This window comes from Emydura macquarii, unplaced genomic scaffold, assembly GCF_026122565.2.
Source record: "Emydura macquarii macquarii isolate MOO-44397 ecotype Brisbane River unplaced genomic scaffold, CSIRO-AGI_Emac_v2 contig_554, whole genome shotgun sequence".
In the NCBI taxonomy this organism is placed as follows: domain Eukaryota; kingdom Metazoa; phylum Chordata; order Testudines; family Chelidae; genus Emydura; species Emydura macquarii.
The window spans coordinates 9,492,058-9,512,793 of NW_027130691.1; the positions used below are offsets into that span (position 1 = coordinate 9,492,058).

Sequence of the window (20,736 nt, forward strand, 5' to 3'; positions counted from 1 at the left end):
TTTCTTCTTTGTGCCTGTATTTCTGCCATTCTCAGCATACAGCAGTCTAATTTACTGTGGTTTCCATGAACTTAGGCATGTCAGAAAATGGTTAATTTCCAAAGCTAATGAAAACCAAACCTCCTCGAATACCCAGAAGGAGAAAAGATGAACAAGATGCTGAAGGGCCAACTGTGAGAGTCTGCTCCATTGTCTGGTTATAATGGAGATTGATTACAATAGCAGTGACATCTTTGCCGGGATGATGTAGCAGGCGTATATTTGTGGCCAGAAGTGACTGTCAATGTTAGGTCCTTATTGACTATGTCTGGAATGAGTCACTATATCTTTCTATCATGATTCCAGATACAATATTTAGTTCTTTTTCTCTGCATGTTGACTTAGAGACCCCAATTGGTTTCAGTTTTGTATTTGTTTATTAGAACTGTCCTCATGTAGTTGTCCATCTATTTTTTTTTTGCCGGCGCAATTTCTGTGACATTTAGATATTTATATGTGGAATTTGGTTATAAGATATTTGCGTGCAGAGGTGTCCAGTTAGATTCATAGTTAGCTATTTGCAGCTGCAGTTCTACACAGTTCATACGTGCAATTGTAGTGATTGCTCATGCAAATAAAGTGCACAGTTTTGCACAAGCAGTTTGGAAAGCTCAGGCCCACAGTGCAATCAGAGGTCCATGTCCTGAATCTGGTGACATGGATGCATGGGATGTCCGATGCCTGGCAGATTTAATTAATATATTTCCCTCCTCTGCTGTATAACTAATAATGAGTTCCTACTCTGAGACTAAAAGTGGCCTTCTCGTTGTAATTTCCTCTTCCCCTCCAGGCCCTATAGTCCATGGAAATGAGGCTGTCTCCCAAGAAGGGAGCCAGTGAAGGAGGTATGTAACTTCAAATCAAAATTGCTGGGCCGCTGGAGCAAGAAGGGCGGGTTTGTGGCTGAGGGTGTAATGGCAATTTTTTGGTTTTTGGGATGGTGTGTCAGCAGATAAGGCAGGATTCCACAGTGGACCCACAGCCACACTAAGGCTATGGCTACACTGACAGCGGCAAAGTCGCTGCCATCAGATCGATTTCTCTGGATCGACTGAGCGGTCAGTGAAGACCCGCTCAGTCGATCTAGAAATCGATGTACTAAGACCACCTTCGCAAGTGGCGCTGTGCAGTGAAGACAGTGTGCAAAAGAGGAGCAGAGAAGACGACGGGAGTTAAGCAAGTTTTTTGCGTAGTTTGCGTAACTCCTGTCGACTGCCGCCGAATCTCAGAGGTGAGTGTAGACAGGGTCTAAGTCTATGATTGGGATTACCAGGGGAGCAGAAAACAAAACATGTAGGCCCCAGCAATGATGTGGCCAGGATGTGTAGGAAAACTCAGTCACCCGGCCTCATCATAGCATAGGTTTTTTCCATAAGAAGCAACACACAGGCCCAATATTTGAATGTGATTCTGGTGACGCAGGTAAGATATTTCTCTTTAAACGTGATATTTTTTTCCTTTTGACAAAGTCCCTTTATCTTTCAAGCTAGCTTAATCCTGGTCTTGTTGAAAGCACAGACAGTCAGTTACTCTATATTATGCCTGGTGGCTTAGCAATGTGCAGTAGAGATTAAGCCAAACACATAAAAAGCTCATTTCATTTAGGATCTCCAGCAAAAATTTGAAAAGGATCCTGGAGGAGAAAGACCAGCTCAGATTTGTCTTCCCCTACCTTTCCTCCTAGACTTGCTTGCAACAACCTGGAACTTTTATGTGCTGTAGCAATGCAGGAGGAAGAAGTGGATGGAATCAGCCATCTGAAATACTACAGCTGGCTGGCTGCCAGTTAAGAGCAGGGCATGCATCACAGTCCAGTCTTTCTGCGCCTTTTGAAGAGGGATTTGTATAAATTTGGGTGGCTGCATAAATAATCAGAGATTAGTTTCGCTTCCATATCCCTGGGAGGGCACTGCCCTCAGTGAGTCCTTCATGGGGGTTTTTTTCCCTTTGTCCCTGATGTAACGTGCACAGCAGGGAACTCTGTCCACACGGCTCCTCAGTGTTCTTGTATCCTCTGATACCCAGATCTTCGGGTGGCACCATACGCTGGGCATCGCTTTTGGGTTCAATTACATTTCAGAGCTTGACGTTCAGTTCATGGCTTTCTCAGATATAACAGGACTTGTTGCAAACCACACCATTGGTCTATGAATAGTTCTACTACTAGCATTGGGCATGAAGGGAAGGCAGAAAAGCATACGTAGTTCCGACAGCTTTCCACCTCGGGAGGGCACATGAGGTTGCATCTGTGATGGTTGCTTGCAAAACTCTTGAATCTTGCCATGGTTGAAAAGGTATGTCGGAAAATTCCCTTTTACTCTCTTTATAGTTCCCTGCTACTTGGCATTGCTGATAATTTTTTGCTGAGGAAAGGCATAACATTATTACAGTGTCAGAATGCAGAATAGTACTTTTCACTTGTTAGTTTTATTATACCTACTATACAGGTGGAGAAACTGAGGAGCAGAGTGGTAAAGGGCCAGAATCTGATACCCTTCCTCATGTTGGTTAGCATCTTACTCCACATGTAGCCCCATTAACTTTAACAGAGTTGAGTAAGGTAGTTTTCACTCTGACTAAGGGTATTGGACTCTGGCCCTCAGGGTCAGTCACTATGTTACACAGCTAATCAGGGACAGACCAATAATAGAACTCAGGCATCTGCTTTAATCCCTGCTCTAACTACTAGATCAATGGTTTGATCTTCAGCTGGTATAAATCAGTGTAGCTCTGTTAACGTCAATGGAACCATACCAATTTATACCAGCTGAGGATCTGACCCTATGTCTGTATTGATTTTCATCTTTAGAAGGATAATTCTCCACAGATGAGGAAAACTTGGATCACTGACAAGAGAGACAGAGTCTCTGAAGTCTTCCGGAAATGTGCATGCTTCCCAAGTGTGATATCAGTTTCATACTGCAATACACGATGTGAATTACAAAAGGTTGCCCATAAATTGCTAAGCATTTAGATATAATAAAGAGAGGAGGGAAAATTTTTCAGTGGGAGGCTTGGTAGATTGAAACCAAATAGAAGAACACTGCTTCTTAAATTCACAGCCATTTTCTTAAGTGAGATTAGGTATTATTTTGAGGTTCATCAGGGTAATTAGAATGCCCAACAAGGATGTTCATTGAAGTAGAGAAAATTCTGACATCCTGGGAGGAGAAAACACAATACAGCCCATTTGTGACACTCTGTGTAATCCCTTATTATTATTTTGAATTCCTGAGTTACAGCTGTGTCCTTCTTTGGCGCGCTGGTTTGTTGAAATCCGCACAGTGGTAGGCTGTACAGACTGGTGAAAAACAGTAAATCTTTGAAGTGCTCCCCTTTTGTCTGAGCTTACTTTTTAAAATGATGGGAGTAATTCAAATAGTCAGGCCTCTTTTGGCTTTTGAATACTTCAGATCATTTATTCTGTGACTGCTTTTCCTAGGGTAGGGAGAAAAGTCATCCAGCAGTGACGGGTCATATTCACTGCTGGTGTGAGTGGGAGTTCTTCCATTCCGTGGAGCAGCATACCTGGCTCTGCGGTATACTCAGACTGAGATTTCCTATGTGAACATTAAGGCTGTGTCTACACAGCAGCTGGGAAGGTGCATCCTAGCATAGGTAGACAGACATGCTTGAATGGTTGTGGCCATGGCAGCCAGGGTGACAGCTAACTGCTTGAGTATCTGTGGTGGGTTTGAACTTGGGTGGTTAGAACAAGCCACCATATATGCTGTAGAGGCCTCACTGCTATTTTAGTGAGCTAGCCCGTCTGTCTACACCCGCTGAGAAGCACCCACCCAGCTGCGGGGTGGACAAACCTTGTAAGAGGAATGGCCAGCTTCTGCCATGCTGACTCATGTATTTTACTCTACAGATAGTATGGCTCTGACCCAAAGTTCATCGAAGTCTATGAGTTTGATGGAGTTTTGGCTCAGGCCTTAGGAAAGTAGTAAATTACTACTCAGCCTGGCTAAGGATGATAGAATCTGTCCGAAACTTGGGACTGGTCTGAGCTGTAATCTGGAGCCAAAGCTTTGCATTTTGGATTCAGAGGTTTTGACGTAGCTCTTCAGAAAACGTGGGCCCATCATGGAGTGCCAATGTACAGCCAGATTTCCTGAAAGGTAGGGGGAACTGAGGTTGTGAGTGAGGGTAGAAGACAGTGCGATGGAAGAAAACACCCCCTTGATACTGCCCGGAAACAAGGGTTTGGCAAGCAGGAGCCTCTAAGTCATATATGTGCTCATTATTGAGAGAGTTGTAGCACTTGGACAGAGGAATGCCTCGCACGTCTATTCTTAGGTCTCAAAGTGCTTTGCAATAAGGTGAGTCTGTATTATCACCGTTCCACAGATGGGGATAGTGAAATTCAGAGAGAGTAAGTGACCTTGCCCACGGTGGTACAATAAATTGATGTCAGAGCCAGGAATGACATTCACCCACTGCATCATGCTGTGACAGTGCTGCCATATAGGGAGGAACTTACTGTGCATCTATGATACAATATAGAACGGCAAAGAGAATTCAGCAATGACAACATAATATGGTAGCGCAGCTATATAAAGAGAGGAAAGATGGAAGAACTCACTGATAAACCTGCATCTTTGTGACCTCCTGCATGATAACAGCAAATCAAGATTTATATCGTAGGTGGCACAAAATCAGTTGCACAAGTTTGGCTGCAGGGCACAAAAAGAGTTTTGTATTAACCAAAACCTCAGCAGATGTTGCATCCACCTTCTTGTTCAAACATTCTCCTTCCAGCAAAATTGAGGGCCCTGTATGTTCATGAATGTTAACTTATTGTGGTTAGGTGCAGGATCCCTGCAGAGGAATATTAAAATGAGACATTGCTCTGAGGCATTCTACAGATGGCAGAGTGTGTATGTGCTGGCGAAGGAATTCCTGCTTCCAGCAACGTTGGACTAGCTTTTTAGACACAACAGCAAAGTATAGTCAGATGGATGTCAAAGTTTAGTCTGGCGCTTCCTTCCACTGTCAGTGGGTGGAAATCTGTATTAGCATCCGAAAGGTAGAGTTAATGGGATATTAAGAGAACTACTCGCTGTCTCTGTTCACTCAAGCCTGGTCTACACTTGCCGCAGAATTTGGTGGCAGTCGACGGGAGTTATGCAAGCTACACAGAGTAGCTTGTGTAATTCCCATCAACTTCTTAACTTCCTTTTTGCGTGGCATCTTCTCTGCACTGCACCACTTATGGGGGTGGTTTTACTGTGTCGACTTCCTGATCAATTGAGCGGGTCTTTACTGGCCACTCAATCAATCCAGAAAGATCGATGTGACGGCGGCGAATTTGCTGCCGTCAGTGAAGGCGTACCCTCGTGACCAGGCCATCGCTGTATCTGGTCCAGTTTAGAATGGGGGGAAATTCATCCCGCAACAGAGGGCTAGTGCAGGACTATGCACTATCCAAGTCTCATTTACATTCAATCTCAAGCCTTTTGCACAGGCGTGAATTATACTAAGAGCAAGTTTGCTGAGACTGGTGGGAAAAAAAAGACTAGAACACCAAAGGACACTAAAACATTGAGTCCCTCTAGTGCTTTCAGAAGGAAAGTGCTATCACATAAAATGGAGCAGTCACTCTGCTTGCCATGGTTCCTCTCCTGATGGAAGAATTGATGTGTGTTAGCAAGACATGTTGCAAGACAAGACATGGAGGAAAACTTTTGTGTCTCACTCAGCAGAGCTGGCTAGAACTCTGCATCTAACATCAGCGCCTTCCTTTGCTTTCATATTATCCAGTTACAGGCTTAGCAATCAGTCGAACTGCCTTATGGTATTAAGGTCAAATATGTGCGTAAATGTTTGAGAAGGATGGTCCAATGATTAGGACACTAACCTGGGACTTAGGAGACCTGAGTTCAAGTCCTTCTGCCACAGATTTCCTGAGTGAACTTTGGCAAGTCTCTTAGCTTCCCTGTGCCTCCCTTCCCCACCCATAAAATGCGGGTAGTAGCACTTTCCTATCTTACAGGTGCGTGTGAGAAAAATACATTAAAGATTGTGATCTGCTTAGATGCTATAAAAGTAGGGGCCAGATAGTACCTGAGCTACCTAGATTGATAGGACTGGGCCCTTGGAATATATTCAAACCACAGCTTTCTGTTTAAAAAAAAAAATCATCTTTAACTTTTCAATTGGAAAGTGGGAACAGTTAAATTAATCAAACCCAGTCCATACGTAACCCTCTTGGGATTGCTGTCCCTATATATCTGGTGGCAGATCCTTACTCCTTATCCTGCAAGTGTTAAACACCTTTATCTGGTGGAGATGTAGGGTTCCTCTTCCTTTTCACTCTGGAGCTTGTCATGTGCTTTCTCTTTTATGGTTCCTCAAAGGCAAAGGTTCTCCCATCAGTCGCTAATAGGTATACAGCAGCTTTCCTGCCATTCGGTATGAAGTTCCTGAGGAGCGTGTACCTTTGTGTGCCACCAGGGTACATTAGCACTATGTGGACCTGGCTTGTAAGTCTTGTATTCTTTTGTTGGGCTACTCATACAATGGCTTTCACCTGGAGAGTAAGTCCAGCACGCTGAGGATCATCATGTGCATACCTTGCATCCATCTGAATCTGCATCACCTAGGAGTTGATCCTGCAAATCAGTTGCAAAGCTCCCGTTGATGGCAGTGATGCAGAATCCAGGCCACTGCTGGTGAAAACCTTTCTTCTTTTCAAAAGCTCTGGGGGTGACGTTGATCTCTTTGAGATGTTGGTATCAAATCTTCAGGAAATGTCTCTGGGACTATGTACTTCTATGTACTAGTCTCTGGGACTATGTATTTTTGGATAATGATGAGTAAGTATGTCCTGAAGAATGCCTCCCTTTATGCACATGTCCTGTCTTCTCTCCAAGACGTAAAGCACTGGAACCTAGCTACTCCTGCGATAAGATGACTCCCTCTTACCATAGGTTCTCAGGGTGATTTGAATGTAGGACCTTGAGCACTATTGCACTAGATGTAAAGAAACACATACTGTGCTGGTGTGCTACAGTCACACAGAAGGAACGTTTGTAGGGTCCATTGGTTTGACAAGTGGGTGACCACTTCCTTTCGTTAAAATAAAGTATCTCAGGCATATCCTCTTGACATTCCTGAACTCTACCATGCTTCTCTCTTTCTACAAAATTAATTTCACCCTAAAGCACTCTGGTGGGCAGTAAAATGTGTGACAGCTGTAGAATGCTAGTGGTCATGCTGCTCATCCGCACATTACACACTTAAGAAAAGCAGGTGAGTTTTCTTTATTAGCTACAAAGCTAAGCTCCTTCATTCTTTCCACTTTTAATTAAGTGCGAGTCATAGTTCCTGAAAGCATTGATATCCACGTTTGCAACAATGTGAGTGCACTTAAGACAAGATAACAGGAAAAACATTAGCATTGTATAAAAACCATGTAAAGGGTAGCACCATGCAGATTAATATCTCAGAGAAGTGTTACTGATACTTAAGAATGGACCAACTCCAATTCTCAGTTGCATTGGGGCAAATTAATTTAAAACTTATAAAACCAAACATCTTTCTATTTGCGTCTCCACCAAAATGCCCGTTTTCAGGGTTTTGTTGTCGTTGCTGATGGCAATTTTTACTGGGAAGGCAAATTTCTGCTGTTTTGTATATTGGCTGTGTTTGAGCCAGCAATACTCCTGTTAATCAGATTACCAGACTGGCTCGAGTGAGAAGTAAAAATGTTATGCAAGCTTCTGGGGAAAAATATTAGGGCTGTTAAATAATTTAAAAAAAAATTAATCACAAATTGCAAGATTAAAAAAAGTTGTGAATAACCACAGTTTTAATTGCACTTTTAAATCATAATAGAATACCAATGTACATTTATTATACATATTTTGGATGTTTTTCTACATTTTCAATCAAATATACTGATTTCAGTTGCAACACAGAATACAAAGTGTACAGTGCTCACTTTGTTGTTATTTTTTATTACAAATATTTGCACTAAAAAGATAAACAAAAGAAATAATATTTTTCAATTCACCTCATATAAGTACTGCAGTGCAGTCTCTTTATTTTGAAAGCACAACTTAGAAATGTAGAATTTTTTTTAACATAACTGCACTCAAAAACAAAGCAATGTAAAACTTTATAGCCTATTGAGTCCAAAGCATAAAGTGGCATATGAATGTTTAGCATATCTGGCACGTAAATACCTTGCAGCGCCGGCTACAACAGTGCCATGAGAACGCCTGTTCTTGCTTTCCGGTGACATTGTAAATAAGAAGTGGGCAGCATTATGTCCCATAAATGTAAACAAACTCGTTTGTCTTAGTGATTGGCTGAACAAGAAGTAGGACTGAGTGGACTTGTATGAGGTGAATTGAAAAATACTATTTCTTTTGTTTATCTTTTTAACAGTGCAAATATTTTGTAATAAAAAATAATAAAATAAAGTGAGCACTCTTCTGAATTATAACTGAAGTCAGTATATTTGAAAATGTAGAAAAACATCCAAAATATTTATAATACATTTAAATTGGTATTCTATTCTTGATTAACAATGCGATTAAAACTGTTAAAAACGATTAATCGTTACTATTTTTTAAGTCTATTTAATTTGTTTTGCATTAATCACATGAATTAACTGCGATAAATTGACAGCCCTAAAAAAAATTACATGATGAAGATATAGCACTTCTGGCCACCCTAATGGCTCTTTATCTTTTGGAGAGAGAAAAGGATGCTTTCATCGGCTTTAAAGGTCAGGTAGTTAAATGGAGAGGGTGAGCAGTTTCATGGATTTCAATTCTGGAGCTGGATATGGATACTACAGCATATTCAATTAGTTCCTTCCGCCTGTGTGGTTCCCATGTAACTAGCACATAAGTCAATGAATCAAACCGTGTGGGTGATCTGATCCAGTAAGGAATCTTGCTGCATTCTGTGTTTTGAGGCTGTGAAATGTCTACTTTCTTATGTTGAAGGCAGCCTGGTTTAATGGCTCCTTTGTTCTTGCTCCTGCTCTATTGGGGTCTAGTATCAATTTTTATGTTTCTTTCCTACTGCCACAGATGCCCTGTGTGATGCTGAGCAAATCAGTTTCTTTCTGGGCCTCAGTTCCCCAACTGTAAATATGGGTGTAAGTGCTATCTCACAAAGGTGTTGTGAGGATAAATCTATTATTGACAGTGAGGTGCTCAGTTCCTGTGATAATGGGGGGCCATATTAAATACCTAAGATAGCTACCTTGTAGCCAGGTGTGGAATCCGCTGTTCTTCATGGTCTGGCCAAAGGAGCCCAGAACGGAGCTGCTGTTCCCTAGTTTGGTGCCTGGGAGAGATCTCCGTTAAAGCATACTCTATTATGTTCAAAGATTTAGGCCTTGTTATTACCACTTGTGCTCTGGGGAGAGATGCCATCCCATACACTGAAACATCCGACTCTCCAGATTAATAGCAGTTCTTATTCTTTGCTATATAATGCAAAATCCAATGCTTCAAGATAACCTTGTAAAGAAGGAGCGCTGTACTTTAAATCGACTTTTCTGCTTTGTTTTCATGAAACCTGACATGTGATCAGTTGATTTCCAGGAGGCTTTGCAAAGGTATGCAGGCGGGAATCCTGAGAACCAAGCATTGTAATTGATTGCTTATCTTACTTCAGGAATGATCCAAAGGCTTCCTTTGTTGATCCTCATTAGTTGGATGAGAGACTGAAGCTGATTGCTTGTTCTGTCTGGGAGATCAAAGATTGTATCACTCATGTAAAGCAGCTCACAGTCAGTCAGTCAGTCCTGGTATCTTTGCCCAAGGAAGATTGCAGCTATTTATGCATCGCACATAAGGACTAGTATAAAACAAGTAGATTGAAGAAAAGAGATGAGAGAGGAATGAAGATTAGGGATAAACCAGTTGCGTAACCAGACCTTTACCACTGAATCTCAGTCATTCCACTTAGTATAATTAACTATTTCACTGCTGGGTTCCACAGCAGTTTCTTGCTGTACGAACATAGAACAAAGACATTCCTGACCCCAAAGAACTTAGTCCATGCTAGAAGTGCATTTGATTCGTGATAAATGGGGCAGCAGTAGAGTTGTATGTTGTCCTGGGGAATCTAGTACATTAGGCAACACTGAAGTTAATTAGTTTTTCTCAACCATTGTAAACTAGCTTCAAAGCAGGACTAGAAATTATCTTTTGGTTAGGGATCACACATTTTTGGGGTCTTAAATGAAGGCTACTTTGAATCCCCTTTAAAAACCATAAACATAACCATAACCTTACCATTTCCTTAATACACTCCATTTCACGAACAATATAAAGAGTGTTAAAAATACTATTATTTGTCCTACAGAAGCATCTAGATGTCCCAAATAGCTCATGGCCCCACTGAGTTAAGTTTGTCCAAACACAAAATGAAAGATTCTCCCTACCCAAAAGAATCTGCAGTCTTCAAATTCTGCCTTAATTTATACTCTGTGGTTTGTCAGGATAGAACTTAAAGGGCGATTTTTCAAAAGCATCTAGGGAATTCGGAAGCATCTCTTACTGATAGTCAATTGTTTTGTGCTCCTAAATCCCTTGGGTGCTTGTGAAAATCTCCAGTTTCATCTGTTGTTTGCCTATATCCTTGTACAAGTTTTTTTAAAGAGAGGTTTTAATTTAAAAAATTTTCTTCTGCATTTCCAGAGGTCTCTGCATCAGCCTCTGCTGTTTTCCCAGAAATTATTCTGTATTAATGAGGTTAACTGAAACTACACTTGTGTGAATTCACACTGCCTGCTCCCTTCCCCGAGGGCCCTTTTAAAGATGGGTTTTTTAATTTCTGAGGCTATCCCAAAGCAAACAGTTTAAATAAAATAAAACCATATTTTAAAACCTCAGAGCTTCTCTCTGTGTTGGTTTCTATTCTTTGCTTCAATCATTCAGCTGTTCATTTTAAGGCGGAGAGGAGGGAGAGCCAGTCTTTAGTTATTGAACAGCTGAATGTATAAATATATGAAGAAAATAACTTGTACATTTGAATCTCATTGAGACTCCATGGTCCTGAATCTTGCATTTCCTCGGTAGCTGTAGCTTGTAATTTGTCGACATCTTAAAGGTCAGATTCTGCTAACCTGACATTGGGTTGTATCTTACTCCTCCGCTAGTCCCACTGATTTGCACTTGCTTTCCCTGGGAATACTGCAGTATTGCTAACCTCAAACGATCAAAAACAATGAGTCAGCCCCCCCGCATCACAAGATTGGCTTAAGAATCCTGAGATCTAAAAAAATATTACATTTGGGTTCTTTCTTATTTGCCTTCTGGCTTTTGAACCTATAGATTTCCCATTTTCAAGCATTATCTTAACAACCTCGAGGGCCTTAAAGAGGCCTGGTTACAGAGGGCTAGGGCTGTTATTTGTGACAGTCAGGCCTCTTTAAGGCACCTCAGGTTGGGTACGCAAATTTGCTAAACACTTTTGAAAACTTCTAGTGGGGCTTTTTTTGATGGAAGCTAGGGGAGTTGGGTACCCAAATCCCATAGAATGTCAATAGGAGTTGTGCATTCCAATCCTAGTCTTAGGGTTTGATTTGTGCTGAAGGAGAGGATCTTGCTACAACCGCCTTACTACGAGTCCTGAGAGAAATAAAAATGGCCTTCAGGTATCCTCAAGTGAGAAACCAAGGGCCCTGAATGTATTTATTGTCCCACTTTTCATGGGATAGTTAAGGCAGAGCAAATGTGCCATATCCCTGCGTTGGGAAATGAGATATTTTCAGGCATTAGCCTCATTATTCAATAGGAAATGTTATTTATGACATTTATGTGCATAAGTATTGGCTCGGCAGTTATGCTCACTAGGATGAAATTACAAGGGCTGTCAATCCTCATGCTTCAGGCCGTAAGCTCTATAAAGTAGCAGATTGGATTTCAGCTGGCCCTGTTGGTTTTTAAAGACCTTAATGTGAAGAGACCTGGCTGTAATCAAGACCATCTCTTTAGCCTTGTAAACCCTAGACTTTTCTCCCTTAAAAATAAAACAAGTGACAGCAATAATGAAAGCGCTAATGTAAACCGGGCACCAGATTTCTTACCACAGTGTTATCTAGACGTACTTGGAGCAGGGTTAGAAAACCCAGTAGTTAAATGCCGATGGCGTCCACTGCCTTGTCTACACTAGAGCTTCTATTGTTGCTACCACCAGGGGGAAATCTTAGGGAAACACGTGTAGTGGACATGTGAGCTGTGAGTCCTGTTCCGTAGCCTGATGCTCTCTTCCCCTTTGGAGTTGCCATAGGTCATCATGACTGTTAACCATTATTGTGGCAGCTTCTGGGTCATGGAAGTATCTCCCCCTGGATTTCCTCCATTTCCTCATCCCTCTCAACTGTCAAACAGACATGTGTTTATCAGATGTGTTCTCTGCTTCAATTGCTGCTAGTTCCTGGCTACCACCCTTGTTTTAATGGTTTAGCACAGTGGTTTTCAACCTGTGGTTCCCTACGTAGGAGAGCAGTGCAAGGCCTATGCACTAGTGAGTAACCAGGTAAGCCTTCAAACGAGGACTTAAGTAATGCACAGGTCTTGTGAATTTCCCCCATAGGGAAGTTTTCGGTGCTCTTACTTGCAGCAGGCCTTAGGCCGAGGAGGTGTGGGGGCACAAAAAGATCCTTGATCTATGCTGACACTATGCCCCCCCCCAAGCAAGGACAGCAATGTGCTAGGTAACAATGTAACACACTTTGTGCATTATTTAGATTCTCCTTAGGGGATCTCAAAGCACTTTGCAAAGGTGTATATTAACATCTTCATTTCACAGAGGGGCAACTGAGGCACAGGAGGCTTGCACAGAGGTTCCTTAAGATCATAGAGAGAGAGAGAGCCTGGATTGGGACAGAACAAATCCTCCTTCACTGCATTCCAGTGTCCTTCCTAAAATTTCCAGGCCAGCAATATGTTGTGTGGCATCTGATACTGGTACAACAACATTAATTAGTTCCCTATCAAAGACTGTCATGACACTGTGACCTCTCCTTTCACTCTAAGACTTAGTTTTGAGAATTCTGACGCACACAATGCACAATGTGAACTATTTACTTGAGGACAGTTCAAACAATCCTTCACTAACACCCCGTGTTTAAGACATAACGAATACACAAAGGAGCACTTATCTAGTTCCGTAATTAGAGAGCAAACTCTATCCACGTTCCTAATGCTGCTCACTGCTTAGACACTCAGCAGAACACAAAATGATCCACAGGGTCTTTTTAAGGATGACCTATTAAGCTTTTGTGCAGGTTTTAGCAGAAAGCGTTCAAATTTCCAACAGCAATTTGTTTTCAAGAGGAGCATTAAAGAAAACGGTTTTTGTACAGATGCAGCTTTCACATTAGGGTTTTCCTTGGAGGACTGAAATGGCTGAATTCAAAGAGCCAGCACCTATACTAATTTTCTGATTTCATACGTACCTCGTTAGAGCTTTGAACCATAGGTGAGTGAAGAAAGACTTAATAGAAGCCACACAGATTGCCTGTGGTTCTGAAGTGTGAACTAAAAGAAAAACAAGCCAGCGAGTGGACTATTGATCATTCTTTAACATCATGTTGATGGAATCCTAATTAAAGAACCCAAAATCTCAGAGCTATTGATTCTCTTATCTATCTTGGGACCCAGTGCTGCAAACACTTGCTTCTGAGGTTTGTGCGTACTATAGAAGTAGTCTCCATTGAATTCCAAAGGTTTACTTGCAAATCGCAGTGGGCCTAATTCTCCATTGCCTTGCACCTTGCAAATTTCCTTGCTGATGCCAAGTCCAGTGAAGTCAATGGGAGCATTTCTATTGACATTAACAGGCTTTGGATCAGAGCTTTAGACGCATGGAAAGTGGTTGTAAAATGCAACCAGAGGAGCAGGCACTAGATAAATGCAATGAATGAGTTGGACCGCATTTTACACTGACTTTGCGCTCACTATTGTACAGGTGGAAATGATTACACATTGTGCAAAGCAGTGGTGTAATGTACATTACAGAAACTACATCAGAATGCTGTAGTGTTAGGGCAGGAGAAAACCCGCCTCACACTACCCTCTCATTTTGAATTTCAGACATTTTCCCTCCTCCCCTTTTTATAGCAACAGTATATCATATTTACAGCATCTGACATTTCAAGGTTAGATGGCAAAACGTTGAGTAAAAAAAAAAAAAAAAAAGAAGCCTTTCCTAGGATACTTAAATATTTCAGTTCATGTTTAGAAGACAGGGTTGACGTGCTATTGGTTGATTTCATTTCAGAAATGGACAACACGATGATTCATCTAGACAATGTCAAAGAGCTGATCTCGGTCTTAGTGCTCCCTTTGCAAATAGATAGACTGCGATCAGATCTCCTGTGGTAGTGATGAAGGGAAGGGGAATGCAAATCTAGTCCTATTACTTGGACTTTTCAAGTTTTTCAAACCAGCACAGCATCGCACAGCTTTTAAGATCCTTGCCTCCTTTATCCAGTAATCTCCTCAAGATTTGACATACAAGGTGGCCAAGTCTTTGTGATTCTTCCGCATTGCTGAGGCTCCTTGCTCACCAAAAGAATGGAAGCAGCAGCTTACAAGAGACCAGGAAATAAAATAGTGTCTGAAGAACACTGAAAAGAGTGCTAATAAGAAAGTAAAAATCTGGTGGAAGTTGAAGGGAAAGATATACATACAGGTATAAAATCAATAACACCACAAGGCTACCCATAATAAAGTGCAAGTCAGTTAAGTCTCATCTATCTTAATGCATCGTTGTCTTTTTCTTTCCCCAATTAGTATTAAAAGTTCAGTGACATCAAGAGTTATCCTAGGCTTTTGCAAATGATTCTGACCTGTACCTGCTATTTATACTGTGATGTATTAACTATTGGATACCTGATTGCTGTCATTTATATTTTTCTTTATTCTTCTTTATCAATAGAATTTTAAGATCCTTTAAGATAAAGGTTCAATAGTCCCCGGATCTTTTCCTTTCTTTGTGTGTTTCTGAGTTTAAGGACTTGAGGACAAATTCTGGCATTTGCTAGACACACAAGAGCAGGTTGGAAGTTCTCTTCCTCTATTCAGGTTTTCTGCAAAACCCCCAGAGATGCTTGTTCCAGAGGACAGCTGAGACTGAAGTCTTGACTGGGAAGTCTGGTGCACAGTTCAGTGGATGTGGACTGCATGTTGATGCTTATATGACATAGCCCCTGAGTTGTCAATGGCTCCTGTACACACAGCATCCCCTCTGCAGATTATTCTTGCTCTTAGCAGCAATAGCAGGGAGCAAGCACACTCTCCAGGGCTGGCCACCAAAAATATGGACACACTATAATGCTTATTTTTTAGCACCGAAGTGGCCATTTCACATGTGGTAACTCTCACAGTCAGCCGTTGTTTGTGATTTCACTGAAGCGTGTAATTATAGTATAGGCTACTCTTTACAACCTGAGCTTGATTTAGGCTGCTATAATTTACTGGTTTGCTCTGTTTCTTAGACTCCCTGTGGACAGTGCATGGTTATTGTAATTACTATTTTGGCTTAAATGTTTTTCAGCAGTAACTTCAGAAAATTCAAAGGAGGCATAAACAAGTGAGCATGGCAACGCCATTATCACTAATAAACATGCTTTGAAAGACCCGCTGTACATTATATGCCTATGGTATCATCTTTTTCCTCTTTGATGCTGCCAGTTAAATGCCACAATATTTCATTCCTCCTTTGAAATATAAATGGCAATGGTGCCAGTTTCTTCTATTTGTATATTCATGTATTTAAGAAAGGAATTTATTAGAATATAGTATAGGAAAATTTTGGTCTATTTCTCCTTAATGTTGATTTTGCTTACTTAAAAGGGGTATCATGATCAAATAAATATCAAAATCATGATGTTAGATCAGTATCATCAAAATCAACATGATTTTGTAGGGAAATACTTTGAGGTATTAGAATTAGAACCGAACAGGGAAGAATTCGTGGATACTGGCTAATAATACCAAGGAATAAATAATGCTTTGAATTTACTGGAAAGGCAGAAAATTTAAAACTGATGATCGGAAATAGTTTTTTTTCACACAATGTATAAATGGCCTGTGAAATTCATTGCCACAATACAGAATTGATTTCAAGAGCTTAGCAGGTTTCAAAACAGAAGTGGACCCTTCTATAGGTAACAGGTATAATTTTAAAAAGCACCTAAGTGACAGGAGCTGATGACTTTCAATGGGAATTCAGTTCCTATATAAATTAGGCGACATTTTCAAAAGTGCCTCTCAAGACTATCCCAAGTTATGATAGTAAAGATTTGTTTAAAGGGGTTTTGAAAGGATTAAACCTTCATGCTTCAGAACATAAGCCACCTGCTAACTGATGAGAGTGAGGAAGAAATTCCCCAAAGGGCAGCATATCTCATAACTACCCACTGCAGATTTTCTCTGAAGCATGTGAGAGGACACTTGACAAGACACATCATTGGTCTGATCTGGTGTGACAATTCCTTTGTTCCCGTCTTCAGAACTGTTTCAGATCATTGTCACAACATGCCTCTGAGGTAGGTAAGTGTAATCATGCCCATTTTACTGGAGGGCAAACTTAAGGCATAGAGAGATTAAGCAATTTGCCTTGGTTGCACAGTGAGTCACAGGAAATAGAACCAAACCCAAACGTACAGCCCCCCCTCCCCTCTTCGATCAAAGACAGTATTCTTGAACTATAACCATCCCAGGGTAGGTCGTCACACATTCTGAAATACCACAGCCTAGCTCAGTGGATGTCATTCCCTGAGCAAAATGTAGCTGCCACCACAGGCCTTGTAAACCTTACTTTTTAATGTGTGGCCACTGTATTTTAAAGAGACTGAAGCCTTATTTTCTAAAGCTAAAATGCTTTCTTCAAAACCCTGACCCATAATGTACTGCTAACAAGGCTGGTTTCTCTCTCTGTGTTCCTCGGCGGGTCCGCAGCTAATCCAACCTCATCAGTGTCCTGTTTTCCCCGAGACTTGTGCTGAGCAGCACTCTGAGTTACCTCGTCTAATAAACTATATCTTTTTTTTTTTCAATCAGTTGGAAAACCTTTAGCCGCCTCATAAGAGTCCTTGAAGTACTAACCTTTCTGAACAGTTGCATTGGTTTGACATTACATTTTCCATATTGTTTTTATTGCCTCTATAAAGTGATCTGGAGATTTTTCAGAAGGACTCCATGGTCTCGCTCTTTCAAAGGGGTTTGTGTCTCCCAGAAACTCTAAGGGGAGCCATGCAGGTGTCTGGATTGGAATTAGACCTCCTTAAACTCATTTTGCATTGGATTTTTTTTTCTTTTCAGCTAGACTGTGATGTTAGAGCAGGTGACTGGGAGGCAGGTCTTCTGGAGTCTATTCCTAGCTCTCCCATTGACTCATTGTGTAACCTCGGGCCAGTCACTTAACTTCTCTGCCCCTCTGTGTACAACCAATTACAAATTAGTAAAAAGAGTCTGCGCTCACATTATGCCTGCTGAAGATCTGAAAGCACTTGACACATATTAATGAAGCCACAGGAGAAGGATGGCTTGTGGCTTACGGCACTGGGCTGAGACACAGGTGATCTGAGTTTAATTTCCAGCTCTACTGCAGATTTACAGCATGACCTTGGACAGGTCACATAGATTCTCTGTGCCTCAGTTTCCAATCTGTAAATTGGAGATGATACAGCACTTCTTTTCTTTCACTGTTTGTCGGTCTGGTTTTACAGTGTAAACTCTTAAGGGTAAGGACTGTCTCCTGTGTCTTTGTGCAGTACTTTGACTATGGTTGGGGCCTCTAGACACAACAGTAGCTGAGATAATAGTAAGTCTCAGCCTCCCCTGGTGTGGAAGGTAATAGGACTATGACTATTCCTATTATGCAACTGGAGAAACTGATGGACAGATAAGCCAAATTATTTGTCGACAGTCACACAAGAAATCTGTGGTAGAGCTTGGAAATCAACCCAGGTCTCATGATGCCTTGCTCTTTGTTTTAACGCAGTGCTATCTCTCTCCCCTAAACGTTTGTAATAATGTCATGGGTAGTCGTGAGAAATCTAATTAATGTTCGTACAGTGTGTTGAGATCCTCAGGTAAAAGTCACTATGTATGCCGAAAATACCAAGAAATATTAGTGCTTGTAAATTTCCTTCTGGAGAATGTGTTGGAGAATAGGATGGCTTGTGGTGGTGAGACAATTTTCGCTTTTCCTCTCCTTTCCATCTCTTTAGCTAAAGAAGTAAATAAGTATGAATTCATTAGAGATTTTTTCCCTCCCTAATAGTTTTATGTGCTCTGGGTCAATGAGACAAATAGGAACTGTTTTCAAGTCGCATCTAGTTAGAAGGCAGTGTTTATTCAAACTAGCATTGTGCAGGACTGGCGTGGACTACCAAGTCAAAACTCTAAAGATAGCAGAACTTGAAAATCCACTGTAAGAAGGACAAGGAAAAGGAAAAGACAGATCACTCAACTTTCCCCTCTATGAGTCTGGGTTCAAATCTTGGTTTAGCACAAGTGCAAATGATTGTGTTGGTCTCCTCCGAGTCACCTTTTGTGCAGGGCTCACACAATTCTCTGATTGGCAGTCACGTTTCACACAATTCACTGGTCGGCAGTCTCTGCTCCAGAATGGCCCAGGTCTTATCCGGCCTGTGCGGAAGATTGTAAAGACCTGTCCTACCTCAGCCAGTGCTCTGTGGGTACATCTACACAGCAAAAAAACCCACAGTAGCAAGTCTCAGAGCTCCGGTCTGCTGCCCGGGGCTCGTGCTATGGTACTAAAAATAGCCATGTAGACATTTCATCTTGGGCTGGAGCTTGGGCTGTGAAGCCCAGGGAAGAGGGTGAGTTTCAGAGCTTGACCTGGAATACCTACATGGCTGTTTTTAGCACTGTAGCACAAGCCCCCGGCAGCAGACCTGAGCTCTGAGACTTGCTGCTGCTGTTTTTTTGGTGTGGAGACATACCCTAAATCCTCACTTTCATGAGTGCTCAAGTTCATGAACAAACGAGCTGTGAAATCCATCCTTGCCAGCACAACCTTTAAATCCCATCTCTATTTTAAGGAGGCAAGTTGTGCGTAGGCCTTGAGCTGGTCTTCTACACAGGGCTGGATTTCACACTATATGAGCCAATGATGCACAAGAAACAAGCTGGACTGGCAGCCCAGTTTAGAGGGGTCCTGCATCATTCATTACACTCTCCCACTCTGAAATGGAGGGAAAATGTTTACGTGATTTAGAAACATGTATTTGGAAATGTCGGCTCGTCCGACTCCATTCACAAATGACTTGTTTTCAACAGACTAAAAGAAAAAATGGCTCTACCTTGTAAATGTGTCAGTAGGTGTCACAAGGTACTGACAATTTCATAAATTGAGTAACTTGGAGAATGGGGGGAAATGGCCTTGTCAATATCAGTCGGAACAAGGAAACTAGATAAATATTTCTGACTGTAAAGCTCTCAGAAAGCTCAACTTTCACTATTTCTTTGTTTCAGTGACTGTAGTGCCGGTTTGGTAATCCCATTGACTGCAATCCTCTATTCACAGCCCGAGGTAAGGCAGTGTTCGCTTTCTTCACACTGCCTCATCAACTTGCTCTCGAGTGGTTAGTTCAGTCTTCATCGTTCGTTTTAAGTTTGGACCAATGCTCCGAGACAGCCAATCAATAGTTTTGTGATATGGATATTTCTCACTTGGAGCTGAATTCAGATCACCAACTCTTTTTTACAGAGGCCATTCAATGATAACATTTGACTTCATTGTACATGAGACAATATTAAAGCTTGTCAGGTTGGAGGACTGGGAGTCAGGCCTTCCTGGGTTCTGATTTTGGCTGTCCCACTAACTTGCTGTTTGACTTTGGACAAGTCACCCAACCTCTGTGTGCCTCAGTCTACGTATCTATAGAACAATAATACAGCTTGGATCATAAGCAATTTAGAGCAAGTACTTCTTACGTGCAAGTGCCTTGCACTCTGCTGATATATAAATAATAGTAACATGGACCAAATCTGAGCCAATGCCTCAGAGATAAAGACTTCTTAGTCCAGTGCCATTCCCAAGAGACACCCAGCCACTCTCTGGTTCCATCTTCCTCTTTATTTATTCAAGTTTGATTTATCAATCACCTTCAGGTAACAGAGAGAGAAATGCTGAAACGCACAGACGCCTCTTAATACACCCTTCAGTTCACTGCTTGCATTGCCTGCCTCCTGTTGAATAGAAAAAAAATGAGGTGTCTATGGACATTTTATACCCACTAAACTCTCTTGATTTTTCTTTGTTCAGTCCCATTTATATATAGTCATAGAGCATTTTATGAGAATATGTCAATCTTATGCTGGGATAATGGACATTCCATTACACTGTCACTGCAGACAATGTTGAAAACATGAAGTGTAAAATCAGATTCATTACCTCAAATCTCGGAAGAGCGCAGCATATTAAGCAGAACTGGTCCTGTTAACCGTTCGTCTCATTTCTTATTTTTTTCTTCTTTCCAATTAATTAATTATATCTATGCTCCAGATGCAGAAGAGCTCCATGCATCTTTTAATAGAACCGTTTTCATACAAGGAATTTGAAGGTTATCCAAAATGTGTTTTTGTAGCCCCATCATGTACAGAATAGAAAATCTTTTCATTTTATAGTGGGCAATACATTTTTTTTTCCTGATGATAAAGATCCAATAATAACAATCAAATG

The 20,736-nt window shown here is 41.3% G+C and overlaps 1 protein-coding gene across 2 annotated transcripts in view; it reads left to right on the plus strand.

Annotated features, from left to right (window-relative positions):
• Nucleotides 1-20,736, plus strand: part of TMEM132C (transmembrane protein 132C) — a 272,979-nt gene that overhangs the window by 113,310 nt on the left and 138,933 nt on the right. The gene's annotated exons all lie outside the window — the stretch shown is intronic.